The sequence below is a fragment of the Thermobia domestica genome, chromosome 15, assembly GCF_964235325.1.
Source record: "Thermobia domestica chromosome 15, izTheDome1.hap1.1, whole genome shotgun sequence".
Taxonomy (NCBI): domain Eukaryota; kingdom Metazoa; phylum Arthropoda; class Insecta; order Zygentoma; family Lepismatidae; genus Thermobia; species Thermobia domestica.
In genome coordinates this window covers 84,934,141-84,961,251 of record NC_137468.1, presented here as the reverse complement: position 1 = coordinate 84,961,251, position 27,111 = coordinate 84,934,141, and the positions used below count along the sequence as shown (strand labels likewise).

At 35.4% G+C, this 27,111-nt stretch overlaps 1 non-coding gene across 1 annotated transcript; it reads right to left on the bottom strand.

The window, feature by feature from the left end:
* Nucleotides 1–4,811: 4,811 nt before the first annotated feature.
* Nucleotides 4,812–4,899, bottom strand: TRNAY-GUA (transfer RNA tyrosine (anticodon GUA)). Its single transcript is given in 2 exon segments — nucleotides 4,812–4,847; nucleotides 4,863–4,899. It is a non-coding gene; the product is annotated as a tRNA-Tyr (tRNA).
* Nucleotides 4,900–27,111: the final 22,212 nt, after the last annotated feature.

Here is a 27,111-nt window from a genome sequence, read left to right as displayed (position 1 = left end):
TTTCTAGATATTTAAGATGTCTAAAGCATAAATAATTGTAAACTACACTAGAGAGAACTACATTTAAAGTACATGTCAAATTCTTTTTTGACTCATTTTTTATGAAACAACTTATTGCATTTTCCCGTCCACTCTACACAGTATTGTCCCTTACATTCGTCGAAAAAGTGCCCACTGCATTAACCTCAATAATTATTTAGAATTATATAACGCACGTCAGGTAGAGGGAGTCATGCTGGTGGTGCCAGCACGTACCTCAACACTTCTTCTCTTCGAAACAGGCTTCTTTCCGGAGGTACTTTTTATCTGTGATGTTACAATGGCGTACTCTTGTATATTTTTGAGCCTTTGGGTTGGCGCTGTTGATTGCCGTACAGGGGACAGATCTTGGAACGATCCAGAAGATTGAGATGCTTTCAGAAGAAGCACTTAGGGTATCAGGTTTATATGGATAGAATCCGCATTTTCGGAATCCATGCGTGAAGTTTCCAATAGAGCTGATTTCTTCCAACTGAAACTGAAGAGTTCTTCTAGGTCTTCTTTCGTAACATTTTTGCCAGGGTTTCAAGAACAAAGTTGAGATAAGACAAACTGAAATTTGTTTCGAACTGCTGGAGAAAGACACATATAAAGGTTGACACTTGTGAGTACTGTGAAGTGGGAGATCTAACATTTTTGTACCAGCACAGATACTTTCTCTAATATATGGATCTTTGTCATGTGAACTGTGCCCGTCTAAAACAAAGAGTACTTTACCATTAGGTTTATACCAGGTAAATGGTCCAGAAACTGAGAAAACGTGTTTGGTGTCATGTAATCTGAATCTGCCATACAGAAGCCGAACCAAACGTGAGTTCTTTGAGATATGAGTCCTTCCTTCTGATGCCTTTAATTATAACAAAAGAGGCACACACTGGCCTGCTGCATTGGTACCCACCGTAACTATGACTATTGATCCTTTTTCCTCGTGGTTTAATAATATACGTCCCTTTCACTCTTTGTGAAAAGACCTTGCCAGGTTTAAACATTAGTTATAACCCTGTTTCATCGGCATCATAACTTCTGCCTGGTTGCTCCCACAAGTTCAACTCCTCATAGAACTAATGGAGATGTGAAAAAAACTTCTCAATTTCCTCACGGATCATACCAATTGCTTGAGCATCGGTAGCCATTTCGATTTCCAAACACTTAAATTAATATATCTATCTAAAAGTGAATGTGCCCAATAGTAGCCTGGAAGGTTCTTTTCTTGGTCAAATCTGTGCTGCATCAAATCTGTCATTTCTCTCGGCTACTTTATATTCTAAATCACGCAGTTCTGTCAAAGTTAAAACAATTCCTTTCCTGTTTAATAGAAGTAAATGATCCTCCAACTGCGTTTCAACATTTTTCGGAAAAAATGATCGTTTACCTAGTTGTCGATCGCTTACCATTTCTGTAAGAAGTCTAATCCATACTGTGTTTTTTAGTACATTATGCCTCTTTGCAGCAGTTGGAAGTGGCGATTTATTCTCCTTAACATCAGTAATGCTGCCGCTATATAGTGGTCCTTCCACTTTCCAAAATTTCCCTGATATTGTTGACACGTGGCATACGGAAACCTGTAAGTATAAAGATGAAATTACCAATAGGGAATATGATATATTGCATTGTAATACTATATGAGAAGACATGTTATTGTTTCAAGGTAAAACAATGCATAATGTCAAGTTCGGAATGTTTCGCGTCTAATTCCAGTGTCCACAGTTTTCACAGGTTCTTCCTTAATCTCCTCAGTCCCACCATCCAAACGTTGTACTAGAAAGAACAACACTTTCCTCTTTCGTAGAATTAAGAGGCCAAATGTAACCTTGATGTTGGATTTGCGAGCCCACAAGGGGCCAAATACGATCTTACTGCTGAGTGCCCCAGCCTATAAGAGTTAAATATTATCTTGATGTTGTATACTCGAATGCAACTTGTGACCTTTGCCCAAGTAAACTATACAATGCACGATTGCTAAGAACTCACAGGATAAAATATTAACCACACAGAGTTTCCTAGTCAAAAGTCCTTACTGATTCCTTTCGCATTGAATTTCTAGTTGTTTATTACTTATTCTTATTATTTTCTACGAATGTTCTTTTCCAGTCGTATTTGATTGTATAACTTATATTTTTTACCAGAAAACTCTTTGTTTTGATTTTTTTTATCATAGGCCTTCTATTCACATTTGTGTACTTACGCATTTAACAATGAACATTAAAACTATTTTTTTTAAAAAAAAGAAAGAAATTTGAACGAGTGTTATGTTAATGTTTTGGTTATTTTAAAATTACTTGTGTTCATACTGTACAGTGTACACCATTGTATGTTTCATGCAGCTATATTAAATATTACAAAATTAATTTTAATATGTGTACAACATTTTTATTCCTGAGCTTATTTTTTCTATAGTATTTTTAAAACATATCTACAGTACAGAACAGTGGAGCATTTATAAAGTATTTGCTTGTACTAAGTTAGCGTACGCCCCTTTGGAGTGGAAGACCCAGGTTCAATTTCCAGCGGAAAGTCATGTGAATTAAATTCCAAATTAAGCTTTAGGTCCGCGTCTCATATAACCTTGATGCTGAAAGGGACGCTAAACTGAAAATCAATTTTTGCCTGTACTAAGAGATCAGAAAATATGAAATAAAGCACGGTTTTGGTATAAAAAGTGTGTTTTTAATGGTATGGGTGTTGCAGAAAGTGAGCAGTTATAAAACTTCAGCCTATTTGGTGTTTTTGTTATCCAGCTTGCTCATCCCCCACATTAGGTCCCATAGTCCGAAGTCTACTGTATATTCTATACCTATTATTGATAGCTTTCACAACAATTATGCAATTTTAATGTAATACTAGCTTAACCTGCGCTGTCTACTCAGCCCATCGTTCTATTATTACCATGAATCTTCTTCCCACTGTGCATGTCTCCATACTCATACAAGTAAAGGATAAGAGACTCACAATGGAAGTGAATGCTATCTATAGATGTTGGAGTGAGTTTGTAGCGAATTTGTAGAAGTAACACGATATCAAGTAGGATTTTTTTTCTAATAAATCCATATCTGTCCGAGTACGCTTTATTGTGTCTCTTGAGGCCTTTGAAGTTGCCAGCGTGCAATAGGTTTTGCCACTCAGATTTTAGCAAAGCGCCTGCAATGTCCGTCAACCCACCATACGTAACTTTTCGTTTGATTGCCTAACATCGTAGTTTGGGCCTGCAGCAATGTTAAACCTTATGGGCTGAAAACGGCCTCTAAGGTGTTTGTTGAATAGAACAATAGCGACACGGTTTTTGAAAATCTGAATGAAAACTGGACAATCTACACAAAATTTGGAATCTAGCAATGACAACGGCACGTTTCTAGCACTTGTAGTTTTCGAGATCTCATTGTCGAAAGGATTGGAGACAAACATATAAACTTTTCTTTGGAGACAAAAAATATAAACCTAGCATTTTAATATATACAGTAGATGGCTAATATTTTTCCTAAGACTTGCTAATCAATATCATTACACGAGGTTGAAGTCAATCTCTCAAATAAGAAGTTGAATTTATCTCGTCTTAAAACATGTGTTCAAGGATGAATTTTTAAAACTTTGTTCAGAGACAACACAAATTGTGCTTCATGGAAAACAAACTCTTCACATACAAATAATAGAGCTGAGAAAATATTTGACTGCGATCCATAATCCCTTAAAATTATAACTGATGAGTGAATTTTGTAGCTTGTTTAGCTTGTGAACAAATTCATATTATATAATGGCTACCGAATTAATCTGTTTGGTGCTACGTACGTCACATTAATAGTACGTAATAATCTAAGAGTTGATTTAGAGTTTAACGCCCCTTTCAGCAGCCAGGCTGTATGAGACAGGACCTACTGATTAACGTGGAATGCGAACCACATGAGCTCCCACCGGGAATCGAACCTGGATCTTCCACGCCAAATTCGCGTACGCTAACCGTTTAACCACGAAGGAGCTCAGTAATAATCTAATTCTGAAAAATAAAATAGAATGGACATCTATCATCCAAAAATTTTCCAGAATCTAAGAGGCATTTTTTAAAAATGTACATAGATAAGCCATAAATTCGAAACTGTTCTCTCAAAATGTTTTATAAATACCTCTTACTTTTTTGTACTGGTATTCATGTGGCTATGGTTCACTCAAAACTCTGCTTACAAACTAATTGTAAATTGAGAGAAGGTCTATAGCCACTAATAAATCTTTTTTTTTTTTTTTTTTTAATTTATGGTGGAAGCTTCACTCAATGGATCGCACCTAGAATTTTTGTTGGGAAGGATCTAATACTACAAGACACTACGTGAATATAGAATCGAACCGGTGCTACTCTGCACCCAAAAGGATGATAAGTAATTGTTAAGTACTATCACCTATATTCTAAGAATGAAATATAGAATTAGAGTATTTTTATACAAAAAGAAAGAGCATAGATGGTATTAAGATCGAATTTTTATGCTAAGTCCATCACTTTTATGCTAAACAAGTATAGTTTTGTTAAGAAAGTGTGCAAATGTATGTTGAGTTACGAAGTTTTAATTATTATTTAATTGTTAATTGCATATTTCGAATGAAATAAGTATAAATCTTAACATATTCACATGCGCAAAAACACGTACTCTTTGTTAAGGCGTACTCAAAAGTCTGAATTCAGAAGCAATTTGTCCGTTGACTGTTTATTCAACTGTTAAATACTTTTCTCTTCCACCAGCCACTACATGATTAAATTCAGCGTAAAATAAATAATAATTAAAAATTGCTCCTCCGGGCCGGATTTGAACCAGCGACCTATGGATTACTGTCGAAACCAACTACAGTCCACCGCTCTACCAACTGAGCTACCAGAGGATTGTGCGCAGTGTAGCGCTCATTTCGTTTCACTTAGCTCATGCTGTTTTTCTACTCATCACGTGATACCTGATCGCTACGTCATCAGTTCATAGTGTATGAGCTTTGAAAAGGAAGAAAAAAAAATGTTAACAGTATATTATTCATAGAAACTCGATACAATAATATTGTCTTTTATCTGTGAGCTATTGTAGCCATTCTTCTTCCAATATTAGAAACAGAAAGTAAATAATTTTAACAACAACCTTCAAAATGAAAAATCTCGTTTTAAAAGAAAAAGAATGACACTATGACAATAACATATACGCTACAGTTTTAGGACCATATGCAGAGTCATTTTTACGAGAAATCTAGGTAAGAAATACTGTAATAATCCTTTCTTACCTTCTCTTATCTTCATTTCTGCTAATGTGCTTGGACATCCCAGCGGAAAAGTCGTGGCTTGTCTTTTTTGACATGTTAACTTCACTAACGTATGCCTAAATACAAAAGTTAGCATCATGATTTAGTCAAACTCTTAACACGACGCTAAAAACGTCTCTGCATGGGGCTCTTAGTGTTTACTTACTTCCTTAATCTATGGTTACGCTATTTTGTAGTATAATTGGGAAAGGTTTCCATTATGGAACTGCAGTACCAACATATCAAATAGTAGGCTATAACATAAAATGTTCAGTGAAAATTTTATGGCTCTTATTTGTATTTTTTTCTTTCTCTTGTTATATGTTAGAGTAAAATGAAACACCTATCTGAAGCCGATTTCTTATCATATCACTTTGATTTAAGTGGGTAGGAGGTTCAAACATTTATCCCGAAATTAGGTTATCATACGTTTTTTTGTCATTAGACTATTATTGAAATTGGTGTCCTAAGGGAAGTGGGTTCAAATACTTTGCACTCTTCCTGTGTGAAGGCTAGACATTTCAGCTAGTCTCATAAAGTTGAATGCATGTTATGTTTGAATGTTTGTTTGGTATACAAATCCACATCACTGAATTGCTTGAAGTGAATTTTCGAACATGGTTAATACTTAGGGGCAGGAGTTTTTCGCAAGTTGCGAAATCGCGAAAGTTTTCCTACAAAGCCGAGAGTTTGTTTTACAAAGCCGAACTACGTCAGATTGAGTAAGGAAATAGGTATTTTGAAGTCGCGACAAAATGCGATAACTGACATTTTGAGCGAAATGTGCCGCAAAACGCGACAAATTGCGAATTTTTAAAAACGTCAATTTTAGTTGTTAAAATACAGAAATAAAAAATACAATGTTTCAAAGGGGAGAAAAATTTAAACTTAAATAATTTGTGCCTGTCGGCAATATGGCTTCCAATAACGAATACTGACTGTGAAAGTATTTTTTTTTTTTAAATATAACTTGGTAATCAATGATAGAAAGCTACAAATAAAAGAAGAAAATGTTGAAACATGCAACATGCTGCACTTTTCACGAGAATAATAATTTGCAGACGATATGTACTAGAAGATATGCACTAATATATTGTATGTATGTGTTTTTACATATATATATATATGTGTGTTTTCGGTGTATAACTAAGACAATGTGTGGTGTTTTATGATGGCAATCGTGATGATACTATGCTAGTGTATTTTAAATTTTTGGACTTGTAAAAGAAGAAAGAAGTAATTTGTTGTTAGTAACTGCATAAAGAATAACTTCATTGTCCTAACTAGCATTATTGATTTATTGCTTATTACTTATGTTGGGCTTACATTAGAATGTATATAATTTATATTAGAGTTTGTAAAATAATTTACTTAGAGACAAAATGAGAAATTTTATATCTCAAAATGCGACAAAATACGAAATTTTTAATTTCAAATGCGAAATATTTAATTTCACATTGCGAAAAACTCCTGTCCCTACTAATACTTAGATGTTTTAATTTCCCGTGCGAAAACCAGATATTCTGCTACAATATCCATAATTTTGAATTCGAAATAGACGAAATTGGTACCGATGCATGATTTCCATTTTACTTGTGTCTCGTAAGCTTGTCAAATATATTTCACCCAATCCCCCATCTTTTTCTGTCTCATACAGAAACAGCTGTAACATACTGTGTGTCAAAAAACACAAATAAAAAAGTAGAAAGAAGAACAAAAAAAGGAGAGAAGAAAGGTAAGAAGTATGTATATTCAGGAAGAGGAAGTAGCGCTTTATGAAAATCTCAGCCGTAAATCTGAGCTCAACCCCTTTCATTCCCATATGCAAGTTGAGCATGAATCTTCGTCGCCAGGGAAAAAGGGTTGAATCTGGAAACTAAAGCGAAGAAGAAGCTTGAGATCAACCATTTCCTGTCAGTGGATGCAAACCCCACATGGAATGTGTCTTGTTTCGTTTATTTCTATTTTTTTATTATTTTTTTTGTCATATATACATTTCTATCTGTATAATGTAGTACATAAGAAGAAAACTCGTCTACCCCTTTATTAACTAAAGATGCAAAAGAAAAGATGAAATACTGCATGAATAGCGGAAGCCTACACTCGTGGGAAAACATTCGTCGATTTCTATGGGTAGACTCAAAGGAAAAAAAAAACTTTCATTTAACCACATATGCGCTGAGGCAGTTGTGCAAAGAAAAGCAGGATTAAGTTTTCAAACGATTCGTCTGGTTTGTAATTTTGCAAGAATAAGATTGCTGTTGTGAAGATTTTCCAGTTGCTCATGTAATTATATTGTGAGTCTATGTCTTGTTCTTGAAATTTTCGAAAAATAGAGATTCAAAATTGTGGGCTTTACAAGAAATCAAGGTTTGAGAAATTACGTGTAAAATTTTGGAAAATATAATATTAGAGAGGAGGACAAACATCAGAAATAATGCAGACAGATTGGTTTTCTACGTTTGGCTTAGTAGTTCAAGTGTTTCCAGGAAGTCGCATCGATAAAAAAAAAAAAAAAAAAAAAAAAAATGCCACAAGCTAAGGGAAAAAGATTACTTAATGTTCAAATTCTTGTATACGCTGAGTGACTAAAGAGCTCTCACTTTCCTCAAGAGTGGCCATTGAATGTCAGGGGCGGGCCCACGTGGGGGTTCACCGCAGTGCCGTGACTTAGATTTTTTTTCTGGAAGGGGGCTAGCATTAATACTCGTATTTGGGTCCCCTAGAAAAAATTGATTTTCTAATTCTTGGGTTCCATTTTTCCATCTTTCTCTTACTCTTTATGGGCTCCCCGGAGTCTGTGGGCCCTCCTGCACGGCAAGGTCTACGAGGCCGTTAGTTACGACCTTGGGCCCGTTCCATACATGACAAATTAATTAAGGGGACAATATTGACAAATCTCAAAACCATACGAATAAATATTATTTTTAGGGCCCCTAATAGTAGACATTTTTTGCTGAAATGCGCCCACGACTCGTTTTTGTTTTATTTACCTTTTGTGTGCTGTTTTGTTTATGTAATGTAGTGAACCTGTTTGATGCTTCATTTATAATTTCATGTTTGTATCGTATACGGAATAAGAAAATTTTGTCTTAAAATGGGCCCCCTCACTTCCTTAGGGGGCAGTTGCCTCCCTGCCCTCCCACAAGTTACGGCCCTGGTTTACCGGCCTCAGACCCCCCGTCATAATTGATCTTGGATACTAATGTAATGAGGATGGGTACAAATATAATCAGAATGAGTAAAAAGTAACGTAGACTAATCAGAAAGGGTATTGCTATAAACAGAATGGGTACTAAAGTAATCAGAATGGGTACTAATGTAATCAAAATGACTATTGATGTAATTAGCAGGAATGCTACTCTAATCAAAACGGGTATTAATGTATTCAAAATGAAAATGAAATGAAATGAAATCTTTGAGTTTTACGTTCCACGGTTATGCTGGCTAGCCTAAAGGAGACGGTGATGGTGAGAAATAAATGAAATGGTGGAATGAATAAAGTGGGAGGAAACGGGCGAGAAAACCCACGCACACGGTGTTTGGCTACCACAAAGTTCACTTGGTGCAAGCCGGGATCGAACTAGGAACCCCACGCACCAGAGGTGAACGCTCTACCACTGAGTCACCGCGGGCAATGTATCAGCTGGGAATCTAGAAGGTAAACACTGGGGGGCCAGCCAGAACTCACACTATGAAGGTATATCATGAGTTTACCATAAACCTTAAAAAAATATATAAATAATAGCTTAAATTATTTTTGTCACTAGAAAAAACTGGGGGTCTAGGCCCCCCGGTCCTGGCCTAGATCCGCCACTGCCCTGTATTCAAAATGGATATTAAGGTAATGTAAGATATAAAATTATGAAATGAAATGAAATCTTTGAGTCTAATGTCCAACAATTGTGCCCCTTAGGCTAAGAGAGACGATGATTAAAGCAAGTTAATGTTGTTGGAAGAATTGGTGGAATGATAAAGTGGGAGGAAACGGGAGTAGCACGATGAAGGTATCAAATTGTGTTGCTTTACTCTTGAAACATTGCAAAAACAGCCAAAAGTCCCTATTATTATTATTATTATTATTATTATTATTATTATTATTATTATTATTATTATTATTATTATTATTATTATTATTATTATTATTATTGCTACTACTACCAGCAATAATAATAATAATAATAATAATAATAATAATAATAATAATAATAATAATAATAATAATAATAATAATAATAAATTCAAGATTCAAAAGGATAACCGAAGGTCTGGAATGCAAGGAAATTTCTCACTTTGCGCAAGTGATTTGCCAGTTTATAATTATGTAAAGTTTTTTTTTTTATTTTATTTTAGGGTGTCGACAAGACAGAGTTCTTCCAATTAAAAAAAAAAAAAATCCAAAACGAGACATCTCTTTCACGACACCTTTTCAAGACGAGACATCCTCAACTAGTCTATTAAGCAATCCTACAGTTCTCAATTCTCTAATAGACTGCTAAATCCTTCGATAATCTAAGACGGTAACCACCGTAAAATTCAATACATAAACAATATATTACTATTAAGTATTCTGCCTTTCCTGTTTTTTTTTTTTTTTTTTTTTTTTTTTTTTTAAATTTTAGGTTTAGGCTTGGGAATGTTTCTTCCTCTTTGAACTCCTAATATTTTCTTCTGTTTGTCAAATCATCGATCAGTTGTGTTCTTCTTCTTCCTATTCCTCGCTTTCCTTCCATCTTCCCTTCTATGGTGGTATGAAGAAGACAATTTCTTCGCAAGATATGTCCAACCCAATTGGCCTTCCTACGAAGGATGCTGCCTAGAAGTATCCTCTTCTCTCCTATCCGTTTTAAAACATCTTCATTTGTTGCTCTCTGTCCATTGTATCTTCTCCACCTTCCTCCAATACCACATTTCGAAGCTCTCTAAATATTTCTTCTCTAACTTCCGTAATGTCCAAATCTCTGAACCATAGAGTCTAATGATCCAGATATAGCACTTGTCCAACTTCTTCCTAAGTCTCCCTGGATTGTATTTACATATCTTAATATGTAGGCTATTGATTATTCTATCTGAAACCAGCTTCTAGTCCACTTATCCTAAGTAGCTATTGGTAAAGGCTGCCTAAGCTATTACAACAGTAGAAACAGGATGGTCAATTTCCTTCCCCTGTGGTTCAAAAAAGAATATAGAACACCAGGAATTAAGGAGTTTAGTGGTTGGTATACTCTCATAAATTAACATTATACAATACATTATACAAATTAGAATACAACATAATTATATATGTGTGAGAACTAAGTAATCGTGGCTTCATTTCATCTGTTAGTCATCCGCATACATTTGAGTATTTCTCTGGTATCAAAGAGCCAGAACGTTGAAAGAGGGAATATGGAGGCACCGTGTCTCCGTGGTAGAGTGCTTACTTCTGATGCAGAGTATTTCTAGTTCGAATTCGGACAATGTATGCTTGTGGTGAACGTTAGTGGATTTTTTCGAAGTTCCCTCGTTTCCTCCCACATTCCCATCGCACCAATTTTTTCATAATCATTCACTCACATTGTCTTTCAGCCTGGAAGACAGAATGGAACTTTAAGGTAAATATTTCATTTCATTTTGAAAGAGACAGATAAATATCAATAAGCTTCTTTCGGTTGCTGTCTGCACAATCCAGACTTGAATGGCTGCCAAGTACAAAACGTTGTGGAAGGTATGGACAGGCCACCTCGATACTCTGCTTCAACCAATTTTCTTTCCTGGTCATTAGGAGAATACTGTCAATGCCGTATTTCGTATTGTTGTATGATGAAAAGTTTATGTAGGGAAGAGGGGTCTTGCGATTACTGGCAATTTGCATAAGACAACTTTGCATAAGAAGGAAGAGATGACAACTAATAGAAAGTCTTTTCTTCCCTTGCACGGATACTTGATTATTATTATTATTATTATTATTATTATTATTATTATTATTATTATTATTATTATTATTATTATTATTATTATTATTATTATTATTATTATTATTATTATTATTATTATTTTGCCTTTCTTTGCTCCTTCGAGTTCAATTCCTTTTGTTGCATCAGTTGAGTAAAATGTCTTTCCTTTCCTTGTTCCTTCAACCACAAATTTTCGACTAATATCAAGCCTATCCAGGGATTTTGGTGGTCACCGGGTATCTCTGACCTTACATTATTCAAGGTACCGACCAACTCTTTTTCTTTTCCTTGAGGTTTCTAGGTAAGTTGAATCGAGGTAAGCTGAAGAGAGGCTTCACTAGTTTCATAACAAGAGGGCCGTCGATTTTCTAGTCGTGCTGTTCCTTGCCCAAACATAGAGATTTATTTCCCATATATTTGGACTTCATACCTGAACGCATCCAAAATGTATAGCTAAGTTTGTCACTTAGATGATTTGAATTAGGGGAAAGGACATCGATCTTTGGCAGAAACTAATTGATCCTCTTCTGAAACATTTTCTCCTGGTTTCGCACACGAAATTCAATTTTTTATGAATCCATGAAAGCATAAAGATAGCTTTTGGGACTGTCTAATCAGGTCGCATTCATGTCGAAGCTAAGGAATCATATTATTACACAGAAGTGATTTCTTGATATAATATCCGGGAAAAATCTAAACCTAATTTACTCTCTGACTGACTTGGCACGGTAGATTTCGTTGATCTCCCCAGAAGCAGTTTTTCAATGCGGCTAATGCGTTGGTCATGATTCAGTCATTGGAATTTTAGTATTTCAAAGTTTAAATAAACAAATAAATACCTCAACCCTCAATTTCATTACCTGCATTTATCAAGTGTGTTCTCAAGGAGGTACTCGCGCTAGGGCTCACTTCCCTCAGTTGGGCTCGTGTTCACTACCCTCAATACGTCTCTTTCTTGTGCTCAGTCATTTAGTGCGAGTTCGGTTCCGAACGAGCCCGAACGAGTTTGCAGATTTTTCGTGTAAGTTGCATGGAGTTAAGTGCCCAGAATCAGGCGCGCACCCAGTTTTTTTTTGGGTGGAGCAGGGTAAAGTTTAGAGGATCTAATACTATAAAATCATTACGTATATGTAGTAGTGAACCGAACCGGTGTTCTTCTGCACTCGAAATAAAGATTAATTGTTAAACATACTTACTTATATTACTAGGAAAAACGTAAACGTATACAACTAGAAAAGTATACAATTAGATTGTTCTTCTTTTTTTTAAAAAAAAAAAAAAAAAAAGGAAAGAGTACAGTCGAAATGTAAGATCAAATCTTTATGCTAGGTCAATCATTTATCTGCTAAATACGAGGTGTGTTCAGAAAGTATTGAACCTTTGGTTGGCAAAAATACATTTTATTGATTGTTAAATCCGAAACATTAATCCGTAATTCCTTTCAAAGTAATCTCCTTGGTAATGCACACACTTTCCCCAATGTTCCCGCCATTGTTGGAAACACTTCTGCAACTCCGTTTTTGGAATGATGAGCAATCGTGCCGTCGCATTCCACAAAATGTCTTCTCTTGACACAAATTAGGCCCTTTTCAGTGGCATTTTCAGCTTGGGAAATAACCAAAAGTCACACGGAGCCATGACGGGTGAGTAAGGAGCCTGAAGACACACAGGAATGTTGTGTTTGGCGATGAAAGTGTCACAGCCGTACATCTTATTATTGTATTTTTCTTTTTTTCTTTACCTGAATATTATGTGATTGTTATTGTTGGTTAATCATATTTAATTGAGCTGAGCGAAGCGAAGCTCTTATACTCGGGTTAGCCGTTTGGTTGTCCGCGAACTCCTCCTAGACCGTTTGGCCGATCTCAACCAAACTTAGGACGCTGATAGAGTATGTCGTGCTGAGTGACAACATAGGTCGAAATAAAAAATCCGATGTACCATCGAGGAATAATCACCGAAAAACGCTTACTCCTAGACCGTTTGGCCGATCTCAACCAAACTTAGCACGCTGATAGAGTATGTCGTGCTGAGTGACAACATAGGTCGAAATCAAAAATCCGATGTACCATCGAGGAATAATCACCGAAAAACGCTTCCTGATTACGTAGTTTAAGCTCGCTCAGCTCATTTCATTGCAATCGGGTATATACATTGCATTCCTAGTTATGCTATGGGATGTTAAAAGGACGGCCGATCTCCCCTTCTTAATTGAGAAGTTACCATTTGTTTATATTATATATATATATATATATATATATATATATATATATATATATATATATATATATATATATATATATATATATATATATATATATATAGATATATATATGTCTGTTTCGCTTATTTCATCTGTTCAATATGTGTGTTTTGTGTGTTCTTAAATCCAAATGATAGGATATTCTTAATGGAAAATTCCTATTAACAACATTGGATATCGTAAGAGAGACTTCAAGGGTGAGACAAAGCCAAAGGGGTAATTCAGAACAGGATATGAAAGGTTTTTGGAGATGTTTGTTAGGAAATTGTCACTAGGCCTTACACGTGATGAGGACTTAAGCACTGAATATCAATGTGTCATTTTTTTTAATATAACAAAAAATGTGTACGAAAAGGGAAAATACTTGGAGTCTATGTGCGCACGCAGCTTAAGTGCTGGGTGTACAAAAGGGTGTATATGGAAAGTTAACATTGGTGACCAAAGTACAAAATAGTCATAAGATCTGACGTAAGTTGCAGAAACTTGTCACGTTTTTTGCATTTACTATAAATGTGATGTGTCTCCAAGAATTGATGTAACTTCGTAGACACACGTCGTACTGTATAAGTCGGGAGTCCGTCGGTCAGTCTCTTTTTCGGCATTGGTAACTCCAAATTAACCGACGGACTTCAACTGTAACTTTACTTTTTCTTTTTAGCAATAAACTGGGCAAGGTAATTCGTCTCTATTATTCAAAGTGTACTTGCACCCCCGGATCTGTCTGCAGCTAAAGATTAAGAGAGACTTCATATGTTTGTTGTTTATTCACGCGTGACCGCTCGCATACTGTTAATCCTGAAGTTGAAATTATAAGTACGTTCCGCTCGCGTACTGGAGCTGCGACAAAAGTCTGAATCAAATTTCGCGGACATTCTCCTACGACCAAATTCTCGTTCGAAATTGAAAATGAAATGAAATGAAATCTTTAAGTTTTACGTCCCACGGTTATGCCGGTTAGGCTAAAGGAGACGGTGATGATGAGAGATGAATGAAATGGTGGAATGAAGAAAGTGGGAGGAAACGGGAGAACCCCGAGAAAACCCACGCACACGGTGTTTGTCCACCACAAAGTTCACTTGGCGGGAGCAGGGTTTGAACCCGGGACCCGAAGCCCGTTCGAAATTGAATGTACCGATCCGATTAAATGGTTTCCGCTTGGGTATTGCCAAGCTTTTGGCAAAATCTGATGTAATATCACTGTTGAAGTGTTTCTGTCATTTTACAAAAAACTGAAATCCGACGACCGATGCATTACACGTCTTCACTCGGTCGACTCCAGCAACTGATGCTTCCTGCGGGCGGGAAAAATTCATGACTGCGCATGAGTGTCCCCTCTACATCTACACTGAAGAAATTCTCCCATGGTTTACGCGGGAAAAAAATAAGGTTCGATACTTTTTGGACACACCTCCTAGGTATAGTTTTATTAAAAAAAAAAAAGTGTTCAAATGCATATTGGGTTACGAAGTTTTAGAGGGTGGTCCGTACCCGGTGGACCCCCCGCTTGAGTGCGCCCCCTGAGCGGGATGAAATACCACCTTTAATCGCATAGAAGTGCGTCTCGTATCTCTTTTCCTTTGCTTTTAGAAAGAAACTAAAATGGAAGTCAGTAAAGACACAACATTAAGAAACATTTGATACGTTTACCGCCTGTTCGAATGATTCTTTTTTAAAAAGAAAGAAAGGAAAAAACGCGTTTCTCAAGTACCAGAATCAGCGGGTTTTTAACTCAAAAAAATACTTCTTGTAAGTTTTCTTTTTTTGCTTCTTCTTTCTCACGAAGAAAGAGAAGGAAAAAAAGCACACCGATTATTTGTGGTATATCTTTTAGTGCCACGTGTGTTTCTAAAACATTCAAATAATAATCCTTCACAACAGTCGTGAAGGCACGTTCTGACAGAAATCAAGAAACGTTTTCGGTAGTCAATGGGGGATTAGGGAGGCACACAGAACCAGACTCTACCACCACCCTTCTTTTTTCCCTTTACATTACTACAGAAAAGAAAAATGTGAAAGAAGGCTTCACAAAAATCGGAGACAGAGAAAAGTTAAGTTACATCAAAGTAAAACAACTACTTAGATAGGTTTCAAAGAAAACCAGAGACGAAAGTAAACCGAATGTGCGACACAGCAGGCTTTTGTGTTATATTTGTGTATATAGCCGTGTTTTTCTGTAGACGATATACAGAGTACAATCTGTGACGACAACTCGTTGTATTTAATCTATTGTTAAGTGCTACTGTATGTGCTGAGTTGTGCTCGACACGACTCACACCAGTGAAAAATGGTCGTAGGGCTTATCAGAATTTTGAAATTAAAAAAAAAATATATTATTATACGCGTATAACGAAAAAAAAAGTTCTGTGACATATGCAAGATTTGTCGATACATCTCAATCTGAGCAAAATGGTATGAATGACCATTGCCTAATAAGCCGAAAAATTATGCTGTACCATAACCACAGGTTTGAAATGAAATGAAATATTTCAGTTTTTACGTCCCACAGTTATACCGTGTAGGTTAAGGGAGACGGTGATTTGATGAGAAATGAATGAAATGGTAGAATGAAGAAAGTGATGACACGGAAGAACCCTGAGAAAATCCACTTACACGTGTTTGTCCCACTTGGTGCGAGATGGAATCGAATCAGGGACTCCACGCCTCAGAGGGGAAGAACCACAGGTTTAAAACTGATTCTGAAGCAGGCCTATATCCTCAACAAGTTAATCATTATGACACTGGAGACGGCATCATCAGTATGGATAGTAAGACATAGTCTAAAATAGGGGGGTGGAAATGAGGAGGAACGCGAGGGGACCTCGTCTCCTTAATAAGCTGCAAGTGATTGCCAAGAGAAGGAAGAATAGCACTGATTATTAATTTTAAAAAATGGAAAACTTGGATGGTGATCTTGTTTTTGTTTCTGGGGTCAACGATTTGATCCCCGGTCAAGTAAGTTTGTGGTGGACAACATCGTGCCCGTGGGTTTTCTCGGGTACTTCTATTTCCTCCTACATTATCATTCCACCAATTTTTCCTTCATCATTCACTTGGCTAAATCATCCGCTTCCTTTAGCCTAACAGGCATAATCGTTGGACTTTAAACGGATAATTTCATTTTCATTTTGATTTTGTTTCTTTGTTTGTTCTGCGTCAACGCTATTGGTTTAGTCGGTCCCCCAGGGAAGTGCTTGCCCCTTCTGCCTTTCTGGGCTTGCAGTCTCGTGACGTAGCCCGATCAGATTTCATCTATTAATTAATATTCCTTTAGTTCTGGAATTCTATTTCCACCCTTGGTCCAGAATTGGTTATCTCTAAAACATTATATTTTGTTTAGCTTTAATTCTCCAGAGATGAAACATATAACGATCGACATTAATGTAGTTCAACAAACTGATGTAACTGAGAGTAAATTATAATGAGTACTTTTCGAGAAATTTGAAAAAAATTGAATTTTCAAGGTGCTAAAATATCTCATTTGTTGTCTATAATAATTGATAATTTTTATTCTGCTAAATGTGGTGTACAATATCGTGTCTATGGGTTTTGTCGAGGTACTCCACTTTCCTCCTACAGTCTCATTCTACTAATTCTTTCATCATCACTCACATATCTTAATCACTTGTCTCCCTTAGCCTAACAGACATAAACGTGGGACGTTAAACTCAAAGATTTCATTTCATTTCATTTTATTCTGCTGAAACAGATTGTCTTTTTTTTTTTAAAAAAAAAAATACACTGAATAGTGACGTACGCAGAAGTTGGTCAAGGGGAAGGTTCAGGTTTTTCAAAGGCCCTTTATTTCATTACAGTAGCCTGTACCCCCTTGATGTTTGTTTATATCTATCATACGCCCTCTTAATTTGAAAACCACTGGTCTATTGGATCTGTTAAAAATAAATCGAATACGAGACTCGAGATGTGATTTATCTTAGAAGCACCAAAGCGTGAGCAGCCATTGAAAAAAATTAAAAGTCGATTCCTAAGCAGGACACTCTGGCCGATTTTACCCCCAGATTTTCTCAGATTTCTATTTTACAGATTCTGAGTGGACCCTGGAGCCACATTAGAAGGAAACTTAAACTAGAAATTAATTTCTCCTACTGTGAGGCTAATATAATAAGTGGTATAATACATTATTATCTACTCAAAATTATTGAATTACGTTGAAATTTAGTGTTTTGAACCTAGAAGAAATCTCTCTATTTTTATTCCGAATGTAAACAATGCAAATATGCTTTGCAAAAACCACTCGAACAGAGATGATGTGATGCTTAACACATAAATTACAAATGACGGAGAAAATGCTAATATACATAGGTTGCTTTTCCTATTTTATGGGTTTAGTTTTCCTTCTGCCCGCCTTGTACTTGAAAACAGCTCGTGCTTAACTGTTGATCAGGTGCCAGGTAACCAGATAAGAGCTAGATAATTACACACCGAAGGATAGCAAATTTGTTGCGTCCTGTAGAATTAAGGCGGAACGATGACATGTTTCCGAAATTTATTAGAAAATAGCTGTAGGTCATGACGTGCGTGACAAGGTTTATAGTAGGTGGAGCTTACCCTTGTATCTCAGCTTAAGATTTGTAGTGACTGACTTCAATCCAGTTTATAACTTCCATCGCTTTATGTTCTTATACAGTTTACCTCTCTTTTCTTTTTGTTTCGTAATTTTGGAACTGTAAAATATTAGCAAAAGAAGCTAAATGTAAGAAAATCCTTGGCAATAAATCTCTATATACGTATAAAAGAACAAGTCCTGACTGACTTAAAATTGTGACAGTGCATAGGATTTGTAATGTAAGCTACCACAAAAGAATAATTTTAGGAAACTAGACGGGGCAGGGGGAGGGGAGATAGGGTTGGCAATTATTGTAGTAAAGATGTCCGTATCCCCAAATCTCCGAAGGGTAGAGGCATGAAATTTGAAATACAAACTTCCCATTTAAAATAATTAGCCACATATTTTACAGTTTCTTGACATATCCCTTAGAAGGAAAGACAAAGGTGAAGTTACAATTGTTATAACAGAATAACCATATCTCGAAATCCTTTAAGGTTAGAGACATTAAATTTGGTATTTAAACATTTCATTTAAAATAATTATAGATTTGTTTCAGTGCTTTTTTAAACAAAATATTTTCCCTACAAGGGAAGAAAAAAGACGGATAGAAAGGAAAAAGTGGAGGATGCAATTGATAATAAAATAAATTGGCTATATCTCGAAATCTCTTAATGTTAGAGATATGAACTTTGATATTTAGACTCTTCAAGGGCTGAAATAAGAATTGTGGGGCCGTAGGCTGAGTAAATGTGGAGTCTGTGGGGCGAAGTCCCCAGCTGGTCGAAGACTAGTTCATAATATAAATTCTGGATCCTAGAAGAAAGATAGAAGAAACAGCATATACGCAATATGACCCGGCTCAAGTTAGCATTGGCTTTAATGCAACTAAGGATTCCTCTATCAGAATGGACGTGCTACGGCAAAGCAGTTGTTATTCTTGGGCAAGCCACACACATTAAGATCTACCGCAGAAGTCTACTTGCATACATGCTCTGTACAAATCAACCGGCGCGTGTATGTTAATAGTAGTGAAGGAACGAGTTATAGGTAACCACGAGACACTTGGGTCAACGATTTTTGTCTGATTCATCCTACTCTAAATCTCGATTCTGTACAGGTGCATCTATGCAGGTAGATCTCTCCGGTAGACCGTAACATGCGTTGCCTGTCTTAGAACAATATTTTTCCAACTTGATGGTCTCTGTCGTCAGTTTGCTTTGGTGAAGTGTAGGATCCCTTTTCAGCACTAAAGTTATATGAGACAAGGACATACAGTTTAATATGGAATCCGAACCAACTTAATACATTCAATGCTCTTCTATTGGAAATTGGACCCAGGACCACATGCACCGAAGGCACACAGAGTAGCCACTAAATGGGGGGAAGAGATGGAATCTGATGTTTTGATAAAAGGCAACGGTTACATGCAAATAAAAACATGGAATGTGGAATCGATGGTTTTATAAGTATACTACTTATGGATGCATGAAGACTAATACATGTTCGTAGATTGCTTGCCGCGTGTTTTCCTCTTTCTGTTTCTCTTAGCCATTGTTCCAAGTGTTAAGTGTAGTTCGATATCATATACCTTCAATTGTAAATGTCTATCTTAGGATATACATAAATAGGTAACAATAGCTATTCCTAGAAGGTACGTATCTACGAATGCTATTCTTGAGTGACTCTCATATCAAGAATAATATTCATTAATAATAATGCATTAAATTACAAAATAATTATAATTACAATTATGGAATTATTCATACTTTATTTGACCATGACACAAATAAACTGAAAAATTATTAGACTAATATTAATAATAAAATCACCAAAATCATTCTTAAAAGTGAAAGCTGCCACATTTGGCTACTATGACTCCTGAGACATCTGTCCAAATTAAAATAGTAATACCGTAAATGTGGTACAGTATCTTCATGTTCTCACAAAAGTATAACCAACTTGATCAGTGGTTGAATGTTTTAATACTGAAACAATACATTATCTTGGCATTTTTTTTTGTGCGGAGTTGCCACACATGTAGTGAAAATTTTAAGTATTATGTAAAATGATTGTTGTTGTCTTGAGCTTTATCAGAAGTCTAACTGTTTTTGGTTGTCTCTTCATAAAGCAAAGTGGCAATAGCGTATAGCTCACAATTCGGTAAATAGGTCAAATTAAATCTGAACTCTAGAAACAAATCCAAGTAACGGAATGGATAGCAAGCTCACCTTCTTTGCGTGGTTTGCTGGCTAATCGTAAAGTGGGGAGCATTTTAAGCTTGAGCATAACCATGAGAGGTTGTATTAAGTATTTTATATTTTAGTTATTTAAACTTAGAAATTATGGGGAATTAGTAGATTCAAAATATTTATATACTGAACAATCACAACAAATTCAATATCATAAGTCCCTAAAATAGAATGTTTTAAGATTACGTTCAAGCTCAGTAGCTCCCAACCTTAAAGGCGACAAATGTCCCGAAGAAATACGCACCTAATTGAAAACTTTTAGTGTATAGATCAAAGATTTTAGTGTATAGTGTGTAATTTCCAACTGTTTCCTCTGTAACATCATAGGTTGTTGCCCCTTCTCAATAAATGACACAAAGATGGGAAGTAGCGGGCAAGTTATCTGACATTGATAATAAAAAAGAGAATAGTGATAGATAAACAAGAACATCAATAACGTAGTTGATAATTTTACAAGCATATTACTTGTGGATCAGTAACTACATGTCCTGTATATTCTATTCTCTTACCTTATCTCCTCCCCTCCTTCACTCACTGTGTTTCTCTCTGCCATTACTCTAATTGTAAAAGCGTGCTCCTGCGCCATACATCGGCCAGTTGGAAATGGCTATTATAAATAAAGGGGAAAATCAGATATAATTGTTCAAAGCATCCCAACTGAAATCGAACACGAGATCATCCGTATTCTATTAAAAAAATGTATGATAGTAAATCAAGAAAGGTAGCATAAAGATTGTACCAATTACAAAAAAAAAAAAAAAAAAAAAAAAATTGAACGACATGATCGAGTGGATAGAGTATCATTCTGATAGCGCTCGCAAGACCCGTTTGTCATGGGATGTGATCTCGCTTGGAGCATTGTTCTTTCGCTAGTTCTCACATTATGATAATTCATTTTTCATGTTTTTTCATTAATATAAAGAGTATAATTGTACGATGTAAAACTTCGAAAAAAATAAAGAATAAAACTACAAATCTATGTTTATAGCTAAACTTGGAAGGGAATGCGTGCTTCTTTTACTCTACTATGTGATACCACACTTTATGGAAACAATTTCCTTTCACAGTGGGGGAGATTTCTTTAAGGTAATGGGAACAAGAGTTCTTTGTTATTATTTTTCTTCTTCTTTCTTAACGAAGTATTAAATCGTGGCTTTGCATTATGGGTGTTTTGTATTTTTGTCTTTTAACTAAGAACGAGACATTTATATAGTTATTCAGTCTCTTGCTCATTCTTTCTTTCTTTCCTCGATCATTTCTTTTTATTTCAAGGTCATCGAGCAAAAGTGAAAAATAGGGTTCTTTCGTGTACGCAAATACGAGAGAGTCAAACGTTATCACGATTTTGACCCTTTGTTGGGTCAACATGATTTGTGTAAAAGCGGCCATGAAAAATTATATTGGTGTGTGATTTTGAACTGATCATTTCTCGCTCCCCCTTTGCTCTTCACCACCTTACCCACTTGTCTCTGTCTGAACAAGAAAGAAAGAAAGAAAAAAACAAAGTAATCTACTCATAGAACATTGTAAAATAATGAATTAAAAATTTGAGTAAAAAAAATAAAAAATAAAGATCCATCATGATGTTGCATTATTATTTCTTTTTTTTCTTTTACCAAAAGAAAACTGATTGAAGTATTAATGGTTAAAAAAGAAAGAAACATGAGTAGTTTATAATAAATAGCACGCAAAGACGAGCTGACTCCTGAAAAAGGCGTTTAAAGGATAAAATGTTTAGGTAGATGTATAGTGGCTTAGTGAAAAAGGGAAGAAGGAGGGCAGACACAAGATTTAAGAAGGTAAAAAAAAAAGTAAAAATAGCAAGATTTAAGCTAATGAATTCTCCTGCTTTCAAGTGTGTTTTCTTTAGCAATTTTGCCTCCTTATTCATTACCATAATGTGGCTGGTTGATGTCAGATGTAATTATAGAAGTCCACAAGTGACTGACAGACCAACTAGTGGAAAGTTTATTATTATTATTATTATTATTATTATTATTATTATTATTATTATTATTATTATTATTATTATTATTATTATTATTATTATTAATTTTTGCTTTCCTGCGCCCTTGAGTTTTCTTAGAAATCAAGGATTTCATACAATTAAACAAAGCAGGCTTTATAAAAAGGTTTTTTTTTCTTTTTTTAAAGAAAAGGGAAGTTAAGTATGCGCTAGTGTTTCGATTTTTAACCATAATGAGCGGCGGAGGATATTGAAAATATAAATTTTTATAATAATACAAGAGGGACGTTGAAATATGAGGTTAAAAATAGCAGTTTTCTAATTCAGGAAGAGCATTTAGGTGCTGGTCTCATCATAATGGAGTTTTATTAATTACAGTTCATCACCTGTAAGAAGACACAGCTTCGTGGTTACACATGCAGAACGATATGTATACATAGTTCTCGTGTTTATTTCATTTACACATTTTTAAAGAAGACAATGAATGTTAACATATCTACAATAAAAAATAATAAAATATAATAATTAATTGAATAAAGTATATTAAAGTGTGGGACACAATAGATGGCAAATAAAAGGAAGGACTGTGACGCGACGTTGCCGTGTAGTAAAAGAGCGTGGCTAAGCAGCACTGGCGCAAATGTCGGGGGGAACATGTTCCCTAATTTTCGAACTGGGGGTACTATTCCCCCAGTGTCAGGGCCGGATTTCCATGTTTTTCGCCCATGGGCCCTAGAGAAATTGCCGCCCTTAAACACACCAATCGCATCGTTCTCCAAAACTTACATTCTCCTGGATCCACTTCTTGAAATATTACTTTTACCTTTGCTGCTTACTAATTATTACTATTACTAGTTATTACTGTTCTTATTTCTTATTACTCACTTTATATAATATATTTTAATTCGTATATCTGGTCAGCATTTGGAGTAGATTCATTAAACCTCACCTGGCTCCCGCCTACATGGTGTAAAAGACAGCAAAATATAAAACAATTTTAAATCATATAAAGAGTGATGAGTGATATTATTGTACCTAAAATTTTACAAAATAACGTTTCTGAAACTTTTGTGTATCAAAACTGTTTACGTCTTGCTTTGATATTGGCAAAATCATTCATAACGTCATCAAAATCAAGTTTTTAACAATCAAGTCATTTTCGATTTTTAAAACAGCTAGATGAACCAGTCTCTTCTGAGAAAGAGTAGATCTCAAATAGTTTTTGAGTCTTGACAGTGTGGAAAATAATCTTTTCGCAGCACATTTAGTTGTTGGTGTATACAAAAACACTTTAAGGCAAATACTTACGATGGTATATAAGTCCTGAAGATTTTTTCGATATGAGAAATCGGTTAAGTTGCGATAGTGACATTTCTTCAGCACTTCCCAATTTCTCTCCCGTTTCACCACCATGTCTTTTTTCTTTTCTTTTTTTTTTTAAGAGCAGTGATTTAAATAAATGTAATTGACTTTTCTTTCCGAAGCAAAACTGGTGCTAATGTAGGCCACACTGCTTCAAACTGAGCAAAATAGCTCTGTTGGTAGAGCATCGAATTGCATACGGAAGGTCGTGGGTTCGATCGTCACCGCCGACAATCCTAATTGTGATTTTCCCTATTTCTCTCCCTTGTTGTTAAATTTCCAGTATAAAATGGCCTCCGGGCCGTATCTAGTATTTGTTAAATAAATAAATAAATAAATAAATGCCAATTTGTGAAAGTACGAGTGTCGAGCTGCCTACTGCCACCCTTTTCAGCAGATCAACCGACAACTGATCAAACCACCATAATATAACCAACCAGTCAGTTTTTTTTATAACCAAGTGACTTACGACAATATTTGCTACGACTAATCTGCTACAATATCATCGTAGTCACGCCCATGAAAAAATGGCTTTCCCTTTTTATTGAGTTGTTGGTGAAATATGTATTTTCAATAGTTTTATAGTTTTTTAAATACCTCCCCTCAAAATTTGCCACCCTGATCCCGGGCCCATACGGCCCATGCCTAAATCCGGCCCTGCCGCCAGTAATCCGATTTGAAATGCGTTTTCTGCCCAAGTAGAAATATACCAATTATAAATATGCATGTATTCAGATTTCAGAATGTGTTCAAGGCACTGATTTGTAATACTGATATGTATCACTACTTCATCTACTTCGCCTGATATATAATATAAAACAGGTTCACCTCAGAAATCAAATTAATCTACCGTAATATGAGTCTCATTCCTCCCCCTCCCAGAATAAGCCTCAAATCTGCCCGTCTCCCAATGTTGAAGACAACTCTGCTCCCCTGATCCTCCACAGCAATAGTTCTCAAAGTGGGATCCGCGGACCCGTGTGGGTCCGCGGAACCCAGCCAAGGTGTCCGCAACTCCTATAAATTGAAATCGGTGACACACATGGTATGAATCTCTTTAACACAGAACAAGAACAGCTATTGGAACTATCCTGTTATACTTCATAGAAAAAAAGTTTTCAAAGAAAATGAACTTTGTAGCTTTTGGTTGTGTGTGCGCTGTGAGCATGAAGAGTTGTATAAAAAGACATTTCAACATTTGATGCCCTTCCCTACTATTTACTTATGTAACTAAACCTTTTTCTGTTCTTTGCAGTATTAAAACCTTAAAGCAAAATCGTCTTAATGTAGAAAGAATTTTTTTTTTTCGAAATTTATATGAAATTATATATTAAATTTATTTGATTAAATTCAATAGATAATGCACTACATATTTGAAACCTGTGTATTAGGGGATTTTTTTTTATCACTGTATATATACTGAAAATGCATATATGACCAGTGGCCCACCGGTTACTATTTGGTACCAAAATGTTCACCATTCTCTTAGGTATTCATCAACACCAATATCATCTCTCTAATGATTTACGGTTTCTGAAATATGGCTCCTTAAATCTCTCGAAATTCGGAATTTTTGGGGCCAAAACCTGGTTAACGGTGGCCAGTTAGCCAGTGGCCACTATTTCTTTACCAAAATGTTCACCATCCTCTTAGGTATTGATCAACATCAATATTATCTCTCTATGACTTACGGTTCGCGAAATATATGGCTCCTTAAATCTCCCGAAATCCGAACTTTTTTGGCCAATATCTCAGGAATGGTAGGAGTGACGCGAAAAATTCCATCACTTCTTTTAGATAGTTTTTGATTATCGAATGAAGGGCTCAAAATTAATATATATATATATATATATATATATATATATATATATATATATATATATATATATATATATATATATATATATATATATATATCGCAAATAACACCGACACACACACACACACACATAACATAGAGATTTCAGTAACGAACTTTTTAAGTTCGTTGAAAATTACAATTTTTACCAATACATTGTATAAAACGAGCTTGCCAACAGTGTAATACATGTAAACAGCGTCATAACCGTCATTGGCTGCAAAATGTAATGGTAGGAGGAGTAAATAACCTATTCTGTTTTTGTTCCTACCTTTTAACAAACGCGCATACTTGACGTAAATCGTCCAATCAGCACCAGGGTTACACGCACAGAAGAAGGAAAACAAACGTTTCTTAAGCATTAGGCGTCTAAAAAGAAACAATTAAGTGAGAACAGTTCGTAATTAGCTTGGTCATGTTATCACCAAATTGTGAAACAATGAAGTGGGGAGATTGGGGGGGAGAGAAGAAGCACTTGTGTGGAGACAGGAAGAAAAGCCATGGAGAACGGATTTTTTTTTAAGAGTTCACCAAAGAAGAGGAAGAAGATATCCACTACTTAGATGCGCAAGGATAAAAAAAACGATCGGAATGCTTTGAATTGGAGCAGATTTTTTCCAGTTTAAAAGAATGTGTTAAAGGGCGTTAGCCACCGTAGCAGAAGGAATGTTTCTAAAAACTCTTGAAAAAGAGACCAAATTAAAGGAACAAGAATGAGAATAAAATTAGAAGTAAAAGAGAGAGAGAGAGAAAGCTTAATTGGTCTGTTTGTTTGCCGTTTTCATCATCTCTCTTTTCGGTCATTGATACTTTTTCTCTTCCTTATCAGACTCAACATGGTCACCTTTCATTGCAAAAGGAAAAAAAGTCAAAAGAACACACACATACTTCTACATTTGAATGACAAATTGTTACTTTGAAAGGTATTCCAGTATTGTTACTTAGTAACAGTCATTTGAAGTGAAAGGATCGCCATCTTTATGTTAGAATACCATTATTATTATTATTATTATTATTATTATTATTATTATTATTATTATTATTGCTGATCTCAGTTTAAACTAGTTTGAGTTTAATAGTCTGACGGCCGTCTCTGGCAAGTGCAGATTAGTTGAAGAGTTCTTCTCCAAAGAACTTTTCTGACAATATGACAGGTGTCTAGTATTTCTGATTTTTGTAGATTTTTAGGAGATGTTTTGCTTTTTTCTGTTTTGCGTTTCTAAGTTGTGTCGCAGTACTTTTCGTGACAATTACTGTACTTGAGATAATGATTGGTCATACTGTAATTTTCTGATATTTCCATAGCTTCTTGATTTCGTCAGCCAGGTCTTTATATTTGTTTATTTTCGTGCTGTATGTTGTACGTATGTTATGAGTCAATGGTTTTGCTGCATCTATGAAGGTCACTTCTTGGTCCATTTTATTGATAATAGTGATGTCGGCTGTGTTCGCAGGTACCATTATATCTGTTCTGATTTCTTGATCCCAATAGTTATTATTATTATTATTATTATTATTATTATTATTATTATTATTATTATTATTATTATTATTATTCAGTACCAAGACTATATGAAATGTGAACCTACGACTTAACGTGAAAACCGAA